The sequence below is a fragment of the Canis lupus genome, chromosome 7, assembly GCF_011100685.1.
Source record: "Canis lupus familiaris isolate Mischka breed German Shepherd chromosome 7, alternate assembly UU_Cfam_GSD_1.0, whole genome shotgun sequence".
Taxonomy (NCBI): Eukaryota; Metazoa; Chordata; class Mammalia; order Carnivora; family Canidae; genus Canis; species Canis lupus.
Genome location: NC_049228.1, coordinates 17,758,887 through 17,781,754, shown reverse-complemented (window position 1 = coordinate 17,781,754; position 22,868 = coordinate 17,758,887). Strand labels below are relative to the sequence as shown.

The following is a 22,868-nucleotide window of genomic DNA, read 5'->3' as shown; positions in this document are numbered from 1 at the left end:
GGAGGAAAGGCTTGGATGCCATGGATGGAGGAGGAAATTGGTTATGATAAGGCAGCAAGAGCCCCTGGGAGTAGACCCCATGAAGAATGAGAGTACTCACTTCCTACCTGGCTTCTCTGCCTCGTACTCCCTCCTACACCCCACTCGCTTGTACAATTAACACTCCCAGGCTTAAAATCCTTTCACAGCACCATTATCACCTGCACAGTAAATGTCACACTTCTTAGCACCGACATCCCATCCTACCCAAACCCGAGTTCCAGCTATTTGCATAACTGCCACTCTTCGCCACTGGATTAGTCCCCAGCAGATGTCATCCCTTAAAGGAATGTACCATGTCTTATTTGACATTTTATGTCACCCCAACTTCTATCAATTCCAATATGGTGCTCAACTCATGTAGTAGCACAAATGGAAAAATAAGTTAAGTGAGAGATGGATGAATGAACCAAGGAATGACACCAATCCTGTCTTTGTAACAGTGGATTTCTGGGTCCCAAAATGGCTCTTGAAGATAATCTATAAATTTTCCTTTGTGAAGTGTCTCATCAAGTGGAAAGAATCTCTGTCTAAATCCAACCTCCTGTTGTTGCTTAGTCACCACTGAAGTGTTTTATTTTTGAACTTTGAGTTACCTTGATGTTTCCTCATTATAACTAGACAAGGTCAAGTGGTATGAAGATCTCTGGAATCTCTCTCGGGGATGTGACGACCATGGTGTCTGGAAGCACAATCGGTCAGGGCGGTGCCAAGACATAACACGTGTCTGGTTCTGTCAAATCTGAGTCATGCTTGTGGGAGCAACGGAGTCACTGGGATGATAATCGACTTTGCTCAGCGATTCCCCCGTTGGCACATTTATTTTAGCTCTCCGGGCAGAGCTGGAGACTCGCTCTACTAATTCACTATGACGTTGTTTTCTAATTAGGTGTCTTGACACAGCAGGCGTTCGGCCTTGAGCGTCTCCTTCGTTGCTTTAATGTGCCAGCAGGCCGACTTGGAGCTGCCTGGTCTTCCCATGTGGTACCATTACCTGTGGTGTAAAAGGGGACACAGGTAAGTGCCCCGCCCAGGGTGTGGCACCTGGGGGGGGTCTTCCAGAAATGTTTGTGACACTCCCCTCTTCCTTCGTCTGTGCCCACTGCCCTTTTGGTGCTTCAGTTAACCTCAGGGATCACATTCCACCTTTGGAAGCCTTCGATTTTTCTTCATCCCAGAAGACAGTCCAGTGATTCTACAAACAGGTACTGGGTGGATTCTGAAAATAATAATAACGGCCCGATGGAATGACTGCTCTCTAGGTGCCAGGTGTTTCAGTCCCCTTTCCTTTTCTCCTCACGGTCACCCCACGGGATGGACATTTCTACTCTGTTTTTCGGAGGAAGAAACCCTAAGGGAGAAGTCAAGTACTGACGTAAGGGGGTGGGGGTGAGGAGGAGCAATGGACAAGAACCCACATCTGCCTTTCCCCAAAACTCTTGGTCTTCACCCCCACCCCTACCACCCCCACCCCTACCACCCTCCCCACCACCAAGCAGGCTCTGAGCCCTCAGCACTGCCCTGGGGACTTGAGGGTCACAAAGATGCAGAAGCCACAGCCCTGTCCTAAAAAGCATTCTTCCTGGCTGCAAGAAATGTGACCCCGGATGTGAAGTGGCAACACACCCTGAGAGCCTGGAGATTTCCAGCCCCAGCACCTCGCCTTTCCTCACCCCTTCCTCTGGGAGGGCCCCTGGCAGCCCCACCTGGAGGGGGGGAGGGGAGGAAGAACTTGTGGCTACAAGAGCCCGCCCGAGCCCTCCCCTCCGGGCACACCCCTACCCCCTCTCCAACCGCCCTCCCCCACCTTGGTCCCCGCCCCCCCCAGCTGAGAAGGAGGAGGAGGCCTCCTGGGGCCTGGCTTTTTTATATTTTTCCAAATACAAATCGTGTGTATCACATTGTCTCGTTATAGTCGGAATACATGCTGATGCATTAATTATGGAAAATATAGAAACTGTAAGAAAAATCTTTACTTCCCATTGTTCGGAGGTGACTGCTATTAAAACATTTTTTCTTTTTTTTTCCCTCAGTGTTTTATTATTTGCCTTTTGAGGCAGGGCGTGGGAGGTATTGATTTGGTGAGTTATTTCGTAGGGCGATGGGTATTCAGGGAGGGAGGAGGTCGTGTAGGATGGCGTTCTAGCGGAGTTATTTATGATTGTTTGTTGGTTTATTTCTTTCTTTTTTTTTCTTTCTGTCTTTCTTTACTTTCTTTCTTTCTTTCTTTCTCTTTCGTTCTTTTTCTTCTTCTTCTTCCTTCTGCCTTCTTACTTCCTTCCTTCCTTCCTTCCTTCCTTCCTTCTCTTTCTTTCTTTTTACAGAATTGGCATGGGTATTGCACATTTCCATTTTTAATGTGTACTATATCATGAACATTTTACTGTGACATCAAATAATTCCTAATGCATTGGAGAATTAATGGTCGCTTTTAAATTTTCTTTGCAAGGTGGTTCATAACTTTTGTAGTAGAAAAAAATATACTTAAAAGAACCTCACTGTGTATTAAAAATGTCTTTGTGCACTGCTTTGGGAGGATGCACTGCTTTGCCCAGCAGGGGTAGTGTCCTGTGTTTTATGTGTAGCTCAGGCCAAGTGGAGGGTGATAATCCCCAGGAAAAATCATGACATAGAAATTGAAATAGGGATAGTTGGTTTTCTTAGGACTAGATGAGATCAGGTATGTGATGGTCCCCGTGACAGCATGGGCCATACGGAGTGCCCAGTAATGACCAAATTCTGTCGTCAGGGATGATGGAAAGAAAAGAGGATGGGGTGCCTTAAAGAATTGGAGGCTAGCCCTGCCTGTGTGGTGCTGGATCTGGCTCCTACAGGCTCTCACAAGCCAATTGTTAAATATTCAGAGACTTTCAAGCAGGTTGTTAAATGTTCTGAAGCCATGAGTAGGTTGAAATCTGTTGTAGTGGGAGTATTTATACCACAGAAATGGCAAATCAGCAAATGCTACAAATCAGAGCTATTTATTTGCTGATTTATTTATTGATTTATAAAAGATTTTTATTTATTCATGAGAGACATAGAGACACAGAGAGGCAGAGATACAGGCAGAGGGAGAAGCAGGCCCCATGCAGGGAGCCTGATGCAGGACTCGATCCTGGATCTCCAGGATCACACCCTGGGCCAATGAAAGGCGCTAAACTGCTGAGCCACCCAGGAATCCCCCTATTTGCTGATTTATTTATGTATTTTTCCAGTGCACCATTGGTAGAGACAATCCAAAGACTGGCTGTGTTGCTGCTGCTTTTTCCTTTTTTTTTTTTTTTTTTTTTTTTTTTAAGATTTATTTCTTTGTTTTGAGAGAGTGCACAAGCTGGGGTAGGGGCAGAGGGAGAGGGAGAACCTCCAGCAGACTCCCCACTAAGGGTGGAGCCACAATGTGGGGCTCCATCCCAGGACCCTGAGGTCATGACTTACACCGAAATCAAGAGCTGGATGCACAACTAATTAACCACAACCCCCCACCCCCCACCCCCCAGCCTGGGCGCCGCAGGCGGTGCTGCTTCTGAGGGTGGTTGAGGCCTGTGGAAAATGCCCCGAAGGACTTGTGTAGCATTAGTGGATGTTGTAAAGGTGGTATGTGAACAACAGGAGCTGGAATTCCTGGTCTGATTGCTGCTGCTTCCGCTGGAAGCAAGAATAAGAAAGCATACCCGGTGGGGAACTAGAAGGGCAAGCCAGAAGAGTTGTTGATTATTCTCCTAAAACAGAAATAACTGGGTTGGAGGAGGAGACAGCAGGAGATGAGGGCGCGCCATCCAGAATGGCACGGACCTGTGAGCGTGAGCCAATAGGAAGGTCAGGGGTGGAGAGACATCCCTGCCCGAGGGAAGGCTAAGGAAAGTGGTAGAAATATGAGCGCACACAGAGGCACCCTGCCGACATGCCAGGCCTCGAAGAGCAAAGACCAGAGGCCTCGATCTGATCGGTCGTGTGCCAGAGGGGTGTGCTCATCTCTGATCCACCTCCTCCATCTGGCAGGTAAGGAATTAAGGGAAGGTAAGGAATTTCCCCCAATTCCAGAATCAGGGACGTTGGACTCCCAGGCTCAGAGTTCTTTCTCAAACTGCCACTGCCCGATTTATTATGGGTAATAAACTCATGGTCTCATAAAAATGGATGGAGTTTCAGGGATTTCAAACAGAAAAACAAAAGCATAAAGATCCTGTACTGACCTAGTTCGTATGGGCTGTTGTAACAAGAATACCGTAGATGAGGGCATCTTATAAACACCAGGAATTTATTTTTCGGAGTTCTGGAGGCTGGGAAGTCCAAGATCAAGGCGCCTGCAGATTTGGTGTCTGCTGAGGACCTGTGTCCTATTCCATAGACATCTGTCTTTATGTTGGCCCTCACATGGTGGAAGGGGCTAGGGATTTTTCTAGAGTCTCTTTTATAGTCTCATTCAGGAGGGCTCCACCCTCATGACTTCATCATTCCTCAAAGGCCCCACCTCCAAATACCATCACCTTGGAGGCTGGTTAGGATTTCAACATATGAATTGGGGTTGGCAGAAACAGGCCTTGCGCTTTGGGACTGTGGACACAGAGCAGGGTGAGGACCTAGTGAAATTCTTCGAATTTCCTTCGGTTAGAGAAAACAGGTTCTCATGCGGGTGTTTTGTAAAAGCAAAGTGGCCGATTTCGAACTTTCAGGAAGCTGGGAATGCTGTTTGCTGTACCCCATTTCATGTTTGAAGGTTTTCCCAGGAAGGCTCTACTCTCCTGTACTATGGACAGAAAGAAGACACCAGGAAAGGCAATGGTGGTTTTTAGATATTAACTAGAAACCGGTTTGTCATTGGAAATGGAAACTCCATCCAGGTCTACCAAATACTCTATTAATACCCGAATTAGGGGGGCCTGCGTGGCTTAGTGGCTGAGGGATTGCCTTCAACTCAGGTCGTGATCCCAGGGTCCTGGGATCAAGTCCTGTATCAGGCTCACAGGGAGCCTGCTTCTCTCTCTGCCTGGGTCTCTGCCTCTCTTTCTGTGTCTCTCATGAATAAATAAATAATATCTTTTAAAAAAAACAACAAATTAAGAAGACCTTCAGCCTCCTGGCTCGTGACAGGAACATGGCCCCAGTAGTGACTTGTGAGAACCCCCCACTCCCGGGTGCTTAGGGACAGGCCAATCTTCTCCCCGTTCTGTGCTCTGCACATCCACCACTGTGGCTGTGCCCTACACCCTTCACCTCACAGTCTGGGTTCTCTGGAAGCAGAAAGGAGGACAGAGTTTGGGCTGTAAGCTGTTTATTTGAGAGCAACACTATGGAAGATGAAGGGTGGATGGGGCACCCCATAAGAGCGCCCCCAACCAGATGGAAAATCTCTGCAAAAGGTTTTTATCCAAGTGTCCTGTGTCACAAAGCAGGATTCCTAGAAGCTGCTTCGCTCAGACCCCAGGGCAGAGATGCCCAGAGAAGCAAGGACCAAGGTGAGGCGGTCCTGGGCAGGAAAGGTGGACACCGTGGGTAAGGGCCCCTGGAGGCTGAGGCTAACTGCCCTCCTGCGGGGAGGCACAGCTTGGTTTTCTGCTCCATCCCAATCAGGGAGCAGCCTCCTTAATACCCCTTCAGTCTTGCTTCTCTCTCTCTCTCTTTTTTTAAAGATTTTATTTATTTATTCATGAGAGACACACAGAGAGAAAGGCAAAGACATAGGCAGAGGGAGAAGAAGAGGGGCTTCCCCATGCAGAGCCCAATGTGGGACTTGATCCCAGGACAGGGATCACACCCTGAGCCAAAGGCAGATGCTCAACTGCTGAGCCACCCGGGCATCCCAGTCTTGCTGCTCTTAAGAGGGGTCTTCTGAAGGGCTGAGGGACATCAGAAGGAGGTAGGATCCAGTAGGGAATATGTCCTAACCAGTGTTGGGTGTCACCACTTTCAGAGAGAATAGGTACAGGTGGGCCTGTCTTAGGGGCTCTTTTTTTTTTTTTTAATTTTATTTATTTATTCATGAGAGACACAGAGAGAGAGGCAGAGACATAGGCAGAGGAAGAAGCAGCCTCCCTGTGGGGAGCCCGATGTGGGACTCGATCCCAGGACCCTGGGATCACGACTTGAACCAAAGGCAGATGCTCAACCACTGAGCCACCCAGGCTTCCCTGCCTCTTGGGGACTCTTACCTCTGTAAGAGTAAGATAATAAGGTCCTGTGGCCTGGCTTCCCTGGCTGGCGGCTCAGCCCTGTGTGCTACCTTCTGTCCAGGACTGCCTGCCAGAGAGGGAGGCCAGCAGAAAAGAAAATAGAATCAGGCTGCATTTCTGGTCCTAGGATCCACCCCTAGGCAGCACTATTCAAAGTGGAAGGATCACCCCCTTCATGGGGGCCCCCATTTTCTGTCCACAAGGTGGTGGTGGAGTGAGGGAAGATCCATCTCGCAGTGACTTCTCATCAGCAAATTCCGGGTTGTTAAATCTCACAAAATAGTCTGTTTGAGCTGCCCTGATACAGTCCATTTCTTTTTTACTATCTCACACTTGCAATTTGCTCTTCTAAGCACCTCTCTTCCCTGCCTCCCAGCTCTGTATGTCTTGCAAACAATGCTTAAAAAATCCCCAGCAGTTTATGTGGACGGTTTATGACAGAGTGCATTCTAAAGTCATTGGGAAAAGAGAAATATAAATATTTCTAAACATGAGTAAATGCAGACATGCATTCGCATCTCCTACAGACCACTTAGCTTCTTAGTAAAAAATATTTACATTAGGGATAGGAATGATGTCACAATTTTCTTTGAATGAGCTTTATGAAACCAAAGGGTCTGATACACATGGTTTTCCCAGAACAAAAGGATAGTGTATGCAAGGTGAATTTGAATTTCAATCTTTTCAGGAAAAAGTAGCTTACAATTTAAAAATCACTCTTTTCCTCCCCTTTTACTCACTAAATTAAAAAATAATAATAATTAGGAAGCAAATACTAGCTACTGGATGCCATTAGAAATTCAAATAACTTTTTTTTTTTTTTTTTTTAAGTGAGCTCCACGCTGGCACGGGACTCAAAGTCAAGATGCTGAGATCAAGAGTTGGACACTCAACCTACTGGGCCACCCCGCTCTCCCTAGAGATCCAAATAACTTTTCAAAGTAAGAAATAAAACTGACTAAAATGAAAATAACTTACATGAGAAAGCCCTAAAAAGTTTAAAGCAGAAGAAAACTATAGTCCAATCATACCCATAAATATTACTACAGAAATGTTGAAGGAGGGGCACCTAGGTGGCTCAGTGGTTGAGCGTCTGCTTTCAACTCAGGTCATGATCCCAGGGTCCTGGGATCAAGTCACACATCAGGCTCCCCATAGAGAGTCTGCTTCTCCCTCTGCCTATGTCTCTGCCTCTCTCTCTTTGTGTCTCTCAGGAATAAACAAATAAAATCTTAAAAAAAAAAAAAAAAAGAAATGTTGAAGGAAAAAAGAGCAAATAGAACAATTAAACATAAAAAAAAAAAAAAAAAAAGGGATCCCTGGGTGGCACAGCGGTTTAGTGCCTGCCTTTGGCCCAGGGCGCGATCCTGGAGACCCGGGATCAAATCCCATGTCGGGCTCCTCCAGGTGCATGGAGCCTGCTTCTTCCCTCTGCCTATGTCTCTGCCTCCCTCTCTCTCTCTGTGTGTGACTATCATAAATAAAAATTAAAAAAAAAAGAACAATTAAACATAAAATTATGTTCTTGAACCAAGTAGGGATTATTCTAGGAATATGAGAATGATTTAATATCAATAAATCTATCAACATAGTTCATAACAATCAATATATTAAAGCACATTTTTAGTAAAAAAAATAACCATCCTCTAAGAAAAATATAAATAGAAGGAATTTAAATATATCAATAAACAAATACCTATAGCTATCAATAGCAAACATCATTAAAATAGTGAAATGAAAATACTATTTTCATTAAAATCAGGAACAGAAAACACATGCTCATTATCACCATTATAATTTTGAAATTTTAGTAAATGCAAGACAATAATAACTTGAAACATTTTGTATAAATATTGGAAGAAATAAAATGTGTCACTCTTTAGTAATGTAATTTTATGCCAAAAGAATCCCCCAAAACATTAAAACTATAGAACTAACAATAAGAGTTTGTAGTGGGGGGCACCTTGCTGTCTCAGTCAACGGAGCATATGACTTCTGATCCCAGAGGGTATGTGAGTTCAAGCACCATTTTGGATATAGAAATTACTTGGAAATAAAATCTTTAAAAAGAAAGGAAAAAAGAAAAAGAAAATTTTGTAGAAAAAAAAAAGAAAAAGAAAATTTTGTAGGCTATAGACAGGGAAAGTACAAGATCCATATGATGTGAGCTATATTTTATCAAATGACCTAAACAAAATTAAAAAGAGAAACAATCAAAAGGCTAGTATGGAAGGGAAAACTTAACATCATAAAAATGCTATTTTCCAAAAAATGTTATTTTCCTCAATAATAACATGCATAATGAATAGAATTCTAATTAGAATTTAAGTAGAGTTTTTACTTAATGGGATACATATTCTTAAAATCCATTGGGAGATTAAATGTCCAAGAATAGCCATAAAATAATGAGGAAAGGATAGTAAGGAGGGCTTCTTTACCAGAAAATAAATATTTGCTAATGCCACTGTAATACAAGCAGGACATTATAGCATAGGAATTTTTAAAAATCAATAAAATCCCTGAAACAGCATAAAGAGCCCAGAAAATAGATCTCAGTAAACATAGCCATATAACATACCATATGAAAAGGTAATATTTTAATCCAGTAGGGAAAGAAAGGTTGATACTGTAATAAATGGTGCTGGCACCGTGTGCTTCTATCTAGAAAAAAGTAAAGTTGGATCTGTATCTCACATCACATTCAAAAATGAAGTTTTGATTTTATGAACCCCTAAAATAATAAAAAGAAAGCTTTAATAGAAATTTTGGCATGCATATTAAACCTATGTGTTGTGGAGAGTATTTTTATTATTAAGACAGGAAAACCAGAAGCCATATATATGCATATATGAATGACACTGATAAGATAAATTTGTTTATTGGGGTCCACAGAATGGAGCCCCCCCCCTCCCCCAGTGGCCCAGCCCACATCATGAATTTCAACCTAAGTCAGCCTGGACTTCTGGGAGACACCTGTCAAGGAAATCTAACACACTAATCACAATCCTCCAACTCAGCTTTAGCTGGTTTACTTTACCCTGGGCAGTAAGACCTGCTAGGCTTCTCAGGAAACCTCTGAGCTAGCCAATCATGCTGTCTCCAAGTCTGTCTTTGGATCTAAGGCTTGCTCTTGCCCATAATTCCTCGGGAAGAGTGTTCAGTGCTTGTGAGGCACTGCACTCCCTCTCATCCATGGGTTGTTTTCCTTTGAATCAAGGACATCAAACTCATTTCTAAATTGTTTTTGTTTTGTCATTTGACAGCACAAAATTTAAAACTTGGTTAAAAAAGGCCATACACAAAATCAAAAGACAGATGATACGATTAAGGGAAAATATTTGCAAGAAAGATTATAAATAAAGAATTTATAGTTAATACCAACCACGTCAAAGATCTGCAGATTAAGGGTCAAAAGGCAGTCCAATAGAAAAAGTGGGTTAGAGATACAAATACATAGTTTTTGGAAAAGCATTTCCAAAAATCCATGAATGCATGAGACGGTGGAGCCTAGAGTAGCGATTAGAGTGGTTAAGCTTTTCTAAAGAGACAGACTAGCTGGTAGTGTGACCTTGGCCAAGTTATTGAACTTCCCTGTGCCCCAGTTATATCATCTTATAAATGGAGATACTCGACATACCTGTCTCACAGGATTGTTTCAGAGTTAAGAGTCATCATATGCAAAGTGCTCCATACGGTATGTGGCGCATAGTAAGCCCAGTGCAGAGTAAGGCATTATGTTAAGTATTGGCTGATGTTATGAGTTAAGGAAATGCAAATTAGGCTAACAGAGCAATAGCACTCCTTACCCATCGGGTCGGCAAACATTAAAAGAACGACTACAATAAATAAATAAATAAATAAATAAATAAATAAATAAATAAATAAATAAATAAAAGAACGACTACACTGCTGGTGGGAATTCACTGGAATTCATCAAAAGGGAGTTGATTACTAGTGGAAACATGGAATGGCATGATCATTTTAGGAGTGCCTTCTGACAATATCTCTAAGCATTTTAAGTCCATCTAATCACTTTTTTTATTTTTTTATTTATTTATGATAGTCACAGAGAGAGAGAGAGAGAGAGAGAGGCAGAGACACAGGCAGAGGGAGAAGCAGGCTCCATGCACCGGGAGCCCGACGTGGGATTCGATCCCGGGTCTCCAGGATCGTGCCCTGGGCCAAAGGCAGGCGCCAAACCACTGCGCCACCCAGGGATCCCTATCTAATGCCTTTTGACTCAGCAATTCAACTCCTGGGAGTCTATCCTGTAGGACTAAAGCCACTAGTACAAGGATAGTCACTGCAGCCTTGTTTGTGTTGGCAAACAACATTAAATAAAATGAGGACCTATCAAAAGGGGAAGGATTGAGTAAAATCATGGCATATTCCCAACTTTGAAATATTATGCAATCTTTAAACAGAATGACTTTGAGCCTTGCCAATTGACTTGGAGAGATTTTCACATTATGTTTTTAAGCGATTAAGCAAACTTTAGAGAAAGTATGGGGAGAAAACACTTTTGTAAAGCAAATATTGGCACCCTTAAACACATATACGTGTGTTTGTATATTGATATATAGACATGAGAACGTTAGAAAGACTGCACACAGTGTTTGTTAATTGAGTGTCTGATTTTATTACATGTTCTGCTTATATATATATATTAATAAATTTAAACTTAAAGAAGTATGAGGGAGAGGATTGAAATTATCTGAAATTCCACCATCTGGAGATTCTCACCATTAACATTTTAGAGATCATCTTTCATCTATCTTTTTGCACAAATTCACAATTTTATGTAGATGAGGCATGTAATCTTGTGATGCAAGAAATGGGGGTGATATTTGTGCTATTTGGCGATGCCTGGGTGGCTCAGTGGGTTGAGTGTCCAACTCTTGATCTTGACTCAGGTCATGAACTCGGTCATGGAATCGAGGCCCAAGTTGGCTCTACATTGAGCACAGAGTCTGCTTGAGATTCCTTCTCTCCCTCTCCTTCTGCCTCTCCCCGCTGGCTCACATACTTTCTCTAAATTTTTTTTAAAAACTTTTTTAACTTAAGAAAAGAAAGAAATATACATTTGGTCTACAATCAGGTAATTGGCACAAGAAATTCTAAAAATTTTATTTCTAGAGTGGCAGGAGTGAGAGGGGCAACTTTCGTTATTCATAATAAGCTTCTTTCAACCCTACCTGAGTCTATGCTAATAGACTAATAGTCTATGCTAATAGTCTAATGCTAAGGTGACCTAAGGAGAGCCCTTAGATAGTTTTGTGGTAGGTGCCGGTTGCCAGGAGAACCAAGCAGCAATTACAGGGTTAGAACTTTCAAGCCTTCTCCAACTCCAGGAAGGGGAGAGGGGTTAGAATTGAGTTAATTAACAGCCACCAATGATTTAATCAATCATGGCTAAGTACTGGAACCTCTATAGAAACCATAAACACTGAGGTTCAGAAAGAGCTTCTGGATTGGTGAATGTATCCTATGCCAAGAAGGTGATGCATCCCAAAATTCACAGAGACAGAAGAAGTTCCTGTGCTCAGGACCCTTCCAGACTTTGTCCTATGTATACTTTGCCTTCATCTGGTTGTTCATTTGGATCCTTTATAGTACACTGATAATAGTAAGTGCAATGTTTCCCTGAGTTCTGCGAGAGCCCTTAGGAGCAAATTATAAAGCCTCATGTAGAAAGGATCATGGAAACCCCCAATTTGTAGCTACATTGAACTGAAGTGTGGATAACCTGGGTCTCACCACTTGTGATTGGTGTCTGAAGTTGGGGGCAGTCTTGTGGAATTGAGCCCTTAACTGAGGTAGGGTTTGCACTAACAGAGTTGTGTCAGAATTGAATTAAAGTGTAGGATACCAGGACGCCTGGGTGGCTCAGTAGTTTGGCACCTGCCTCCAGCCCAGGGTGTGATGCTGGAGTCCCAGGGTCAAGTCCCACATCGAGCTCCCTGTATGGTGCCTGCTTCTCCTCAGAGCCTATGCCTCTGCCTCTCTTTCTCTCTCTCTCTCTCTCTCTCTCTCTCTGTCTCTTATGAATAAATAAAAAAAAATCTTTAAAAAAATTGTAGGATACCTAGCTGATGTCTGCAGAGAATTGGAGAATTGCTTGGTGTGGAAACCCCACCCATTTAGGAGTGTTATGTGTCAAAACAGATCCTAGTAGGGCAAATGCTATTTTTTTTTTTATCATGTATTCCTTTGTGAGGGGATCCCAACAAAATCTCACACTGAATCTTATGGTGCCAGAAGGGACCCAGAGTCAGGAGATGCTGAGAAGTGATGGCCCTTGTCACTCATCAGCTCCATGAATGGGAGCAAGTCATTTCACTTCTCGGGGTCCAGTTCCTCCATAAAGTGGAGCTGTCAGTAGATGATGTCTGAGGCTTCTTTCTGCTTTGGAATTCAGTGCTCCTGTTCTGTTGGCCGTGAGAAAGTCAGTATGATGTACAGGCGGCTTTAGAATCAGACAGCCCAGGGGTGGTAGAAAGGGAGGTGGGCAGGGGGTGGGGGTGACTTGGTGACGGGCATTGAGGGGAGCACTTGATGGGATGAGCACTGGGTGTTATTCTATATGTTGGCAAATTGAACACCAATAAAAAATAAATTTATTTATCTTTTTTTTTAAGATTTTTTTATTTATTCATGAAAGACACAGAGACAGAGAGAGAGGCAGAAACACATGCAGAGGGAAAAGCAGGCTCCATGCAGGGAGCCCGAAGTGGGACTCAATCCCGGGTCTCCAGGATCACACCCTAGGCCGAAGGTGGTGCTAAACCGCTGAGCCACCCAGGCTGCCCAAAAAATAAATTTATTAAAAAAAAAAAAAGAATCAGACAGCCCTAAAGTTCAACGCCGAGGTTGATGTTACCGCACACCTTTGGGCTAGGAGGTCACACTAATAATGAAATGCCTCGCCGGAATTTCAACAACAGGGAAATCATTTCAAAAACAGAGAAATAATAATTATATTGGAAAATTGTAAAGATTGGAAAATAAAGTGCTGAACACAGCAAGTAGCATTCTTTTTCAGACCTAATGCGACCTGAGAGACTAATTATTTTTTAATAAACAAATTAAAGGACATTATATTATGCCTAAGTGACTACTTTGTCATTTTAAGGTGAAACAGTTTAAATAGGATATGAATTTCCACGGGGGAAAAAAAATCAGCAAATGATGAAACAGAGCCCTTTGCAGTTTTTTGAGAGAGCTCACGTCAGACTGGTTTAATCATGGAACTTTGCTATTTTGGAGGGCTTTGTCCAGGTCTAGCCAGACACCACCCAGACAGGTGCTGCTACCAGACAGGTGCTACTATGATAAAGCCTTCCTGGGTTTCAGCAAAATGAAGAGAGTTTTGCTAAGTTTAAACACAGAGCAAAGAGCAATTTTCTTTAAGCTAAAAATATGAATTTATTTGGAAATAGCAGAGGAATGGCCATTTGGGACAGGCAAGCGATGGAAGCACAGGCCGGTCCAAAGAGACACAGGGAAGGTCAGCTTTTTACTAAGTTTCAGGAGGAAACCGGGGACGGTTGTTCTGAACAAAAGAAAGGAGAGTTAGGTTGTGGCGGTTTCCCATTGGCTGTAAGTGGTGGTTGATGCCTGTTGCCAGGGCAGGGAGGGATCTTCCTTCCTTTTCTTAAAAGCAGGAGAAAGGCTGGCTCAGTCTGGCTGGCTCAGTTGCAGGAGCACATGATCTTGGGGGTCCTGAGTTCAAGCCCCACTTGGAGCTTGTAGAGATTACCTAAAATAAATATACAAATAAGTAAACTAAAAAACAAAAAAGCAGTAGGTAAAATTCCTGTGTGAAAAATGTCTTTCCCTGTTGAAATAATTCTTATCTCCTGCCTGCTGGTTCTGCGGGCAGCAAGGAGAGCTCATGGGGGAGAGCTCCCCCCTGCAGGGCTCCCGGCTCCATTTTAAATGAGGTTTCTTTTATTTATTTTTATCGGTTACATTTTCTCCCCTGTGCTAATGCTGCCCATAAAACTGAAAGGAAAAAAGAAAAATTGTGATAGGATTTCAGCAACCGGGACATTTTAGAAATGCAGAACCTGGGCTGAAGAAATGGAATAAAATGAAGGAAACCATCATTTTCTACTGATGCTGCCATCGTTGGGTGCCTGCAGGGCCACATGGTGCCCTGGGAGCAGAGCTACTTCATTTCTTATCCATTATGACTCTTTCCGTGAGGGATTCCCGAACCAGCCTGTCCAAGAACGTCCTTCAGTGTTAAGTCAGTGATTCAGTCAGAATCTGAAATATTCTTATAGGGAAAATCAAGAAAGATTAGATTAGAAAGTTGCCTCTTTGTGGGGGCGCCTGGGTGGCTCAGTCAGACTCTTGACACTGGCTCAGGTCATGATCTCAGGGTCGGGGGATAGAGCCCCTAGTTGGGCTCCACACTCAGCAGGGGGTCTGCTTCTCTCCCTGACCCCCCTCGTTCTCCCCCCCTCGTTCTTGCACACGCACTCTCTCTCTCCCCACTCTCTATCAAATAAATAAATAAATCTTAAAAAAAAGTTGCATCATTGCAGACTCAATATTGGATCTTCAGCTTCTTTGTATCATTAAAAATACAATTCTTTAAAAACTAAAAACACTGCACAAATAGGAGGTATTATTTTGAACTGACCAAGAGTCATGGTTTGGGGAAAGCCCAAGGGGAATATTAAATAGGGTGGAAGAATTTGGGATGTGATTTTTTTCTTCATGACATGAATTTATATTGTTTATTATGTGCAGAAGACAGGAGGTATAGTCTGGGTTGGGATGACTCTGTCTTACCAGGTGCCAGCATGAGGTGTGGAAAAGCACCGTTCTTTCTACTTACGAAGACAGCTGCTCTGGCTAGGCCAGGACGATTTTTTTCCCCTGCAGAGCTGTGTCTTAGGAGCGACTGTGTTGGATTTGCCATAGTGGAATTCGGCTGTCCCTGAGGAATTTTTTTCTAAGAGTCTCCCTTTGTTTTGTGTTCTGTTTCCAGTTGGATCACCAGCCTTTGGCCTTGAATGAAAAGCCCCAACCAGAGGGCCTCATCAACCAGAGGGTTGATGTGTAGACGAACGAATCATTTGTTTTTAATTTATTTCCCTTCCTGACACACATACTCTGAATTGAAATGACATCAAAAGTATCAATCTGAAAAAGAGGAAGAGAATTAGTGGGGTTTGCTCTATTTAAAAAGTCTTGGGGTGCCTGGGTGGCTCAGTCAGTTAAATGTCTGCCTTCAGTTTGGGTCATGATCCCAGGTTCCTGGGATCAAGCCCTGCATGGGCTCCATGCTCAGTGAGGAGTCTGCTGCTCCTTCTCCCTCTGCACCTCCCCCTGCTGGTGCATTCTCTCTCTCTCTCTCTCTCTCTCTCTCTCTCAAATACATAAAATTTTAAAATCCTTAAAAATATATATATATGTCTTTATTCTAGAGTATTAAGAGCAGGCAGGGCCATGGAAAGAGCAGATGACTAGGTGATAAGAAACTGATCAAATTTGATTTCTAGTTTTGTTTCATCTTTAATCTATAATAGTAACAGCTAAAATGAGTGTGCCGTGCCCAGTTTATAAATTCCTTTAGTGTGCACTAATGACACCTCGTGGCAGCGTAATGACACAGATACCACCATGATCCTCCATTTTACAGATAAGAAGACTGAGGGCCGGAGAGACTGACTTTCCCCAGGTTTTCCAGTTAACAAGAGGCAGAGCTTGAAATCAAGTTTAGGTGTTCTGACTTCAAAGTCCTTGTCCTACCATTAAAGAAGACCCGAAACTGTGGAATCCTTGAGCTGGTAGGGACTTTGGAGACCTGCTGGTCCAGCATTTGCTTGGTTCTGCAGGATGTTAACCCAGGTCCCCCCAGTGAAGTTTGAGAACTGGCAGGTTAAAGGATGTAAAACAGATTTCTTGACCACAGAATGTCCCAGAGCCTTTATTAAGCTAATGGATTTTGATGCTTTTGCTAATCTTAGTTGGCGATGGATTTCTTCTAGGGCAGCGTCTACTTAAGACCCACAACCTCGGCCCCTAGCCCATTGAGGTGAGGCTCCCCGTATGGTGTGTTGCCTGAGTGAGCAGAACTAGGGCAACACCATGGTTTTCAACGAAACTATGAAGAGTGATGGAGCTTCTTCTGGCTCTTGGGCTGCCTCCCTGTTAATGTTGCTTGTCATCCTAGAGCCCCTCAAGCCACACACTGTGTGAGCCACAGTCCCTGCGGGAGGGCTTCACCTTGGCCTTCCAGGTTTCCTTACTGATACCTGCTCTCATCTCAGTCCCCGGTGTTCTGGGCTCCGTCATGAGGTGTCTTGGAGGGCACTCTCTGCATCACCCAGGTGTAGATCCTGACTCTGCTGCTCACTATCTGCCTTATTCCTTGTTTCTGTGTGTTAGTTTCCCCATTAGCAGAAGGGGGCTAAACAGTATCTGTTTCATAGGGTCCTGTAAAGATTCAATGAGGTCATCCACGTAAAACCCTCTGCTTACTGCCTGGTCCCTAGCAGGTGTTCAGAAAACTCACACGATGGTTATTATCATCTTAGCCTGGACACTAAGTATTTGCAGAAGATATGTAGGCCACCTTCCATTAACTTCTCCAGAATGCCAGGCAGCTATGGAGCTTGCAGAGTTGCCGTTGTTGAGTGGTGTCTTGACGTCATGCCCTCTGCACGTTCGTGGGGTGCTACAGGTTTGGAAAAGTGGTTAGGTACCTTCCACTGGGATGGTCCTACATCCCTGTGTGCTGGATGGTGACTTCTTCGTGACACGTTCCTTTCAGAATCAAGTTCTGAGAAGGATGTTTTGTATCTCTTTATGATCTTGATGGTGGTTCTTCCCTCATTTTGGCTTAGAGCTAAATTTTTTAAAAATTTATTTATTTATTCATGAGACACACAGAAGAAAGGCAGAAACATAGGCAGAGGGAGAAGCAGGTTCCCTGTGGGGAACAATGAGATCCATCCCAGGACCTTGAGATCACACCCTGAGCCAAAGGCAGACACTGAACCACTGAGCCACCCAGGTACCCTGGCTTAGAGCTAAATTTGGCCTCAAATTTTCGTTGTTTCACCCCCTCATTTTAGCCTTTTTCCCCCTCTTTTGATCTGTGCCTTGCATATTCCTGAGTTTCTGTTTGTTTCTTTTTGTATTTTAAAATTTAATTTTTTAAAAAATATTTTCTTTATTTATTTGAAAGAGACAGAGCATGAGTAGGGGGGAGGAGCAGGGGGAGAGGGTGAAGCAGACTCCCTGGTGATCAGGGAGCCTGACATGGGGCTCCAATCCTAGGACTCCGAGATCATGACCTGAGCCAAGGGCAGACTTAACCGACCAGGCCACCCAGGCACCCCATACGTGGGCTATCTATAATAAGAACAAGTCATTCTTATTAAGCAATAGTTAATCCATTTTCTATACTGTGCAGTGTACCAGTTCATAATTCTTCAAAAACCAAAGAAGTGTTTCAGTATAAGTTAATAACCCCTGTCATTTCATGAATATTTACTGTGTGCCCAGAAAGAGACTGATGTGCGTTTTCTCTATTTCTCACAGCATGTTGGCACGTTGGGTAACATCATCTCCATTTTAAACAAAAGAAAACAGAAAGCTCGGAGAAGGGAAGTGTCTTCCTCAGATTCATCCAGCTGGTAGGTGGTGGGTTAGAGATTTGAGTCCTGAAAGGTCTAATTACTCTTCATAAGCTCTTCAGCACATTGTGTTCCCCCTCACACACAATCAAGAACTTTTCTGGGTGGTAATGGTTATTGTACATATTTCTCCTGCTGAGGCTATTTTGTGAACATTAGATGGTGCAGTGGTTTGGGAGGTGGAGCTTAATTCTCTTTCACTTGAGTATGGCCTGAACTCAGTGACTTAACTTCCAACAAATAGAATACGGTGGAAGTAAAAGCAAGTTGCAGCGAGACTAGGTCATAGAAGGCACTGAGGCCTCCTTTTTGTTCTCTCTCTCTTGGATCACTTGCTCTAGAAGAGGCCAGCTAACATGTCACAAAGACCCTCAAGGGAGGCCCGGTGGGGAGACCCAATGGGGAAGAACTGAGACTCTCTGCCAATAGCCAGGGAGGAACTGTCAGCAGCCCTGGGAGTGAGCTACCATAGAAGTGGAAGCTCCAGCCCCAGAGAAGCCTTTACATGATGGCAGCGCCAGCCAACGTCTTCACGGCAACCTCAGCAGACACCATGAACCAGAACCACCCAGCTAAGCTGCTCCTAAATTCCCAATACACAGAAACTGTGAGATAACAGATGTTTGTCATTTTAAGCTAAGGTTTTTTTGGGAGGAGTAATTTGTTACATAACAACAGATAACTGAGGCAGGTGATATAGAACTTGAGGGCCTTGCCCCAGGACCTGTGTGAGCCCTTGACAGTTCACGGTTCTCATCCACAGGATGTACTGGATCTGCCCGTAGCTACTCCTGCAGATGTTTCTGCTGAAGATAGTTGACTTTTCTTCAGATGAGACTCAGTCTAGCTCTTAAATATTTGCAGGTGACTAGGAATTTGCCTCATTGTCTGGCAGCCCAGAAGGCGCTCACTTTAGGCAAAAGCTCTAATTAGAGCACTTGTTGGGGAGGCCAAGGAGGAACTGACCTGGGGTGTGGTGGTGGGCACCCGTAGTCCCAGCGACTTGAGAGGCTGAGGCAGGAGAGCCGGTTGACCCCAGGAGCTCTGGGCTATAGTGTGCTGTGCCCACTGGGTGTTGGGTGTTCACACTAAGTCTGGGATCAAGATGGTGACCTTTAGAGAGCAGATGACCACCATGTTGTTTAAGGAGGGGTGAACCAGCCCACATTGGAAACAGAGCAGGTCAAAACTCCTGTGCTAATCAGTAGTGGGAACGTGCCTTTGAATGGTCACTGCACTTCAGCCTGGACAACGCAGAGCGACACTTTCTGTAAAACGTATACATGAGCAAAAAGAACAGACCTTGTGTGAAGATTTGTTGAAGCTCACCTCAGGCCCCCAGATGTTTGAAGCAGATGGCAGGCCCAGGAAATTGCTCATGTCATCCATGTATAGACCCTCCTTGTTCTATCCCTGTATGAAATTGTTACAAGAAAGCAAAGAGCCTGGAACATGTAATCTCATATTTATCAGGGAACGTCCATAACCATAAGAACCTCCTTTATTTTATTTTATTTTATTTTATTATTTTATTTTATTTTATTTATTTTATTTTATTTTATTTTATTATTTTATTTTATTTATTTTATTTTATTATTTTTATTTTTATTTTTTTTTAAGAACCTCCTTTTAAAACAATGTTTCTGTGCTTCTGCCAAGTCCTGGTTGAGAATATGCCCTTGAGTCACAATCCAGGCAATATACATCTAATGCCTGCTAGGTACCAAGTCCTACGTGAGGGGCTTGGGGTACAGCAGTGAACCAAACAGACAACATCCCCGCGCTCATGAAGCTCACCAGTCTTGTGAGGGAGACAGCAAGTAAGCAAGCAAATAAGTAAGGTGATCTGGGAGAGGTAAGTGTGATGCAGAGAAGTAAGAGAGGGTGGTCCTGGGCTCACAGGGAATCCTGGGGGAGAAGAGGCAGGAGTGGCTGCTCGGAGGTGACACCTGAGCAGAGAGGTGCGTGCTGAGAAGTTCCACACTGACACTCCCACCAGAAGGACAGGTCTTGTGGCAGGAAGGGGTGAGGCTTATGTGCGGAACAGCAAAATGACACTTGGGGATTTCTGTGTAAGGATTCACGTAACAAATCCCCCTTGAGGTGCAGAGTTTCAGGAGAACTTTGTCCCTGCTGACCAGCTGGTGTTCTTTTTGGTGAGAAAATAACTGATGATGTTCCCCCTTCAGCCTCGTCTTCCAGAAAGCTCCGAGGCAAATCCTGTACCTGCTAGTGGTGGGTCATCAGCTCATCCCGGGGGTCTAGAAGTAGCTGCTCACTCTGCTTCTTTCTTTCTTTCTTTATATTTTTTTTTTACTCTGCTTCTTTATAGAAAGAGATCCTCATGTGTCCTGGGCTTCCTCGGGGCATGCTGCTAGTGCCACCCAGGTGCCACCTCAAGTCGAGCTTTCTTCAAGTTGAAGAATTAAGCTATTAATAATTGTCATTCGACAGGTTTTCATCAGTAACAAATGGCAGATGTCATTGCCCTGTTGATTCATTGCACAAACATTTATTAATTGCGTACCCTTTCCAGAAACTGGGTGGGGATCTGTGTGGAAAGACGAAGGGCACGGCCCCGGCCCTCAGTGTGTTCCCTCACACTCTAGGATGCAGTGCAAACACAACAAGCCAATAGCTACAGATGTCTGAGGCAAGCTGGCCCGGAAGGGAGCCCCCCAGGGTGGCAGCTAGTCCCAGGGGAGACTTTGCTGGAGGAGGTGTCTGTGCATGGGGGCCCTGCCCCCCGTGGTAGGAGGAGCCACATCAGCCCCTTCACTGGCACCCCCCCCCCCCGAGGGTAGAGGCTCCTATCCCACTGGCAGGACCTGTGGGCCCCTTCTGGGATCAACCCTGGCCTTGGGGCCCTGGGCTCTGAGCTACGTGGCAAGAGCTTTCCCGACAGGAAGGAAAAATAGATTGAAAACGTCTCAGCTCCACAAGTCCTATTTTTAATTGATTTGCACACAGGCTCTTCAATCACGATATTAATATTTAATTGTCCTGTCAGGTCAGATCCTTCCCGGTCAGACAGTTAAAAATGGCCTGGGACGGAGGAGGGGAATGAGGCGGCGGGTGGCCTGCAGTGGGAAGGTGGGACGTGGCTCGGGGCCGAGGGGGATCAAGATCTGGGGCCGCGGAGGAGCAGCCCTGGCCCTCCCGTCCTGACGGGGAGCAGCTGGCTCCCTTTCTCCCTGCCACTGTCCCTTCCCTGCCTACATCCTTGGGTACGGTATTGCCTGAGAGGCCACTTAGGGAGCCATGTGGGAGTTCAGGCGCCACAGAGGCCTGTGGAGAAAATGGGGCTTCCTTCGACTGAGGGAAGCCGAAGGGCTGGTCTCTTCGGCAGGATCCAGACGACCAAGTGCTCAAGCCTCTCAGTTTCCTAAATTTGAGGGGGACTGGCTGGGGGTTTGGGCCCCACCCCAGCCCAAGTGAAACTTGATTTATAGGCATGTTTCTTTGAGAAACCGTGTCCGTCTTGGCTGCCTGGCATCACAGCGACATGAAGGACTGACATTTTAGGTGAACGCACGCTCGAGGCCCTCAGCGTCCACGTGGAGCCCATTCGGCTCCACACAGCTCGTTCCCTCAACGTCTCCATGCGACTCCCACCAAGAGGCTATTAACGGGCAGGAGATGAGAGGGACGCGGGAATTGGTTTTCAGTTGAGCCCCAGCTTTATTTATACATCCTTTTTTTTTTTTTTTAAAGATTTTATTTATTTATTCATGAGAGACACAGAGAGAGAGAGAGGGAGAGACACAGGCAGAGGGAGAAGCAGGCTCCATGCAGGGAGCCCGACGTGGGACTCGATCCCGGGTCCCCAGGATCAAGCCCTGGGCCGAAGGCAGGCGCCAAACTGCTGAGCCACCCAGGGATCCCCCTACATCCTTTTTAAAAACAGGAGCTGGGAGGTAAGGCCTCTCCCCCAGAGCCATGGGGGAGTGTGAGCACCGCACTCTGGAGACCCCCACCCCCACCCCCGGGCCCTTCTGACCACCGCCTCTTCCTTCCTAAACAAATGTCTAAAAGTCCAGACAGTCGCAGAAAATCGAGATGCACCTTCCACAAGCTATGAAGAAAACTCAAGTCATCTCAGGAAAAGCTTCAATACTGCCTTCTCTCTGCGTCATCTTGCTTTGAGGCAATGGTTCTCATGGCGTCCGTCAGAAGGGGGCCTTTAGGAATGTGTGGGTGTGCCTGGTTGTCTTCATGGTGTGTCAGGATGCTCTCAGCATTCGGTGGGGGAAAGGGCAGCGATGTTAGCCTGATATTCTCTCGACGGTGTCCCCAGCCTGTGCCCCGCATGACGGCTGGGTGCCGTTGGGTGTGCTTGAGTGGAGAACACGTTACGGATGATCCGAGCCCAAAACTGAACTCTGTTTTATTCATGAAGTCTTTGTTGCACATTTTCAGATACACAAAGCTTTCCAGGAATCCAACTGTTGTGGAAATCAGGGAAGACTGGCTTTGGAAGTGACGGGGCCTTGACCAAGAGCTGTTCACCTTTTAGAAAGATCAGATCCAGAGGCGCCTGGGTGGTTCAGTGGTTGAGCGTCTGCCTTTGGCTCAGGTCGTGATCCTGGGGTCCTGGGATCGAGTCCCGCATCGGGGTCCCTGCTTCTCCCTCTGGCTGTGTCTCTGCCTCTCTCTCATGAATAAAAAATTAAAATCTTTAAAAAAAATTAGAAAGATCAGATCCCTAGTGGCAATGGCACTTGTGGTACATGAGCTCCCAGAATCACACAGCTGTCCTGTTCTGCATCCACAGCTGTCAGGCTCCTAGGGGCCTCTGCTCCCACCCAGGAGCATCTGATACTTCCTGCCGGCTCCTAAAGCAGTCACACCACACCTTTAGGTATGGAAACACATGCTGTTATCATAAGTCCTTTATATTTCCATTAGGGCATCATGCTGATGTTGAGAATTGTGCATAGGTGGGTAATATTAATTTAATTTCAGGAATATAAGGGGCACATTATAGAATATTTGCTTTTGG

The 22,868-nt window shown here is 44.9% G+C and overlaps 1 long non-coding RNA gene across 4 annotated transcripts; it reads left to right on the top strand.

The window, feature by feature from the left end:
* The first annotated feature begins 671 nt into the window (after positions 1 to 671).
* LOC106559023 lies at positions 672 to 21,640 on the top strand. Of its 4 annotated transcripts, none has more exons than XR_005362007.1 (4): positions 672 to 1,056; positions 7,041 to 7,150; positions 17,772 to 17,866; positions 21,581 to 21,640. It is a non-coding gene; the product is annotated as an uncharacterized LOC106559023 (long non-coding RNA). The 4 variants fall into 4 exon arrangements; XR_005362008.1 differs by lacking the exon at positions 21,581 to 21,640 and adding an exon at positions 18,208 to 19,345; XR_005362006.1 differs by lacking the exon at positions 7,041 to 7,150.
* Positions 21,641 to 22,868: the final 1,228 nt, after the last annotated feature.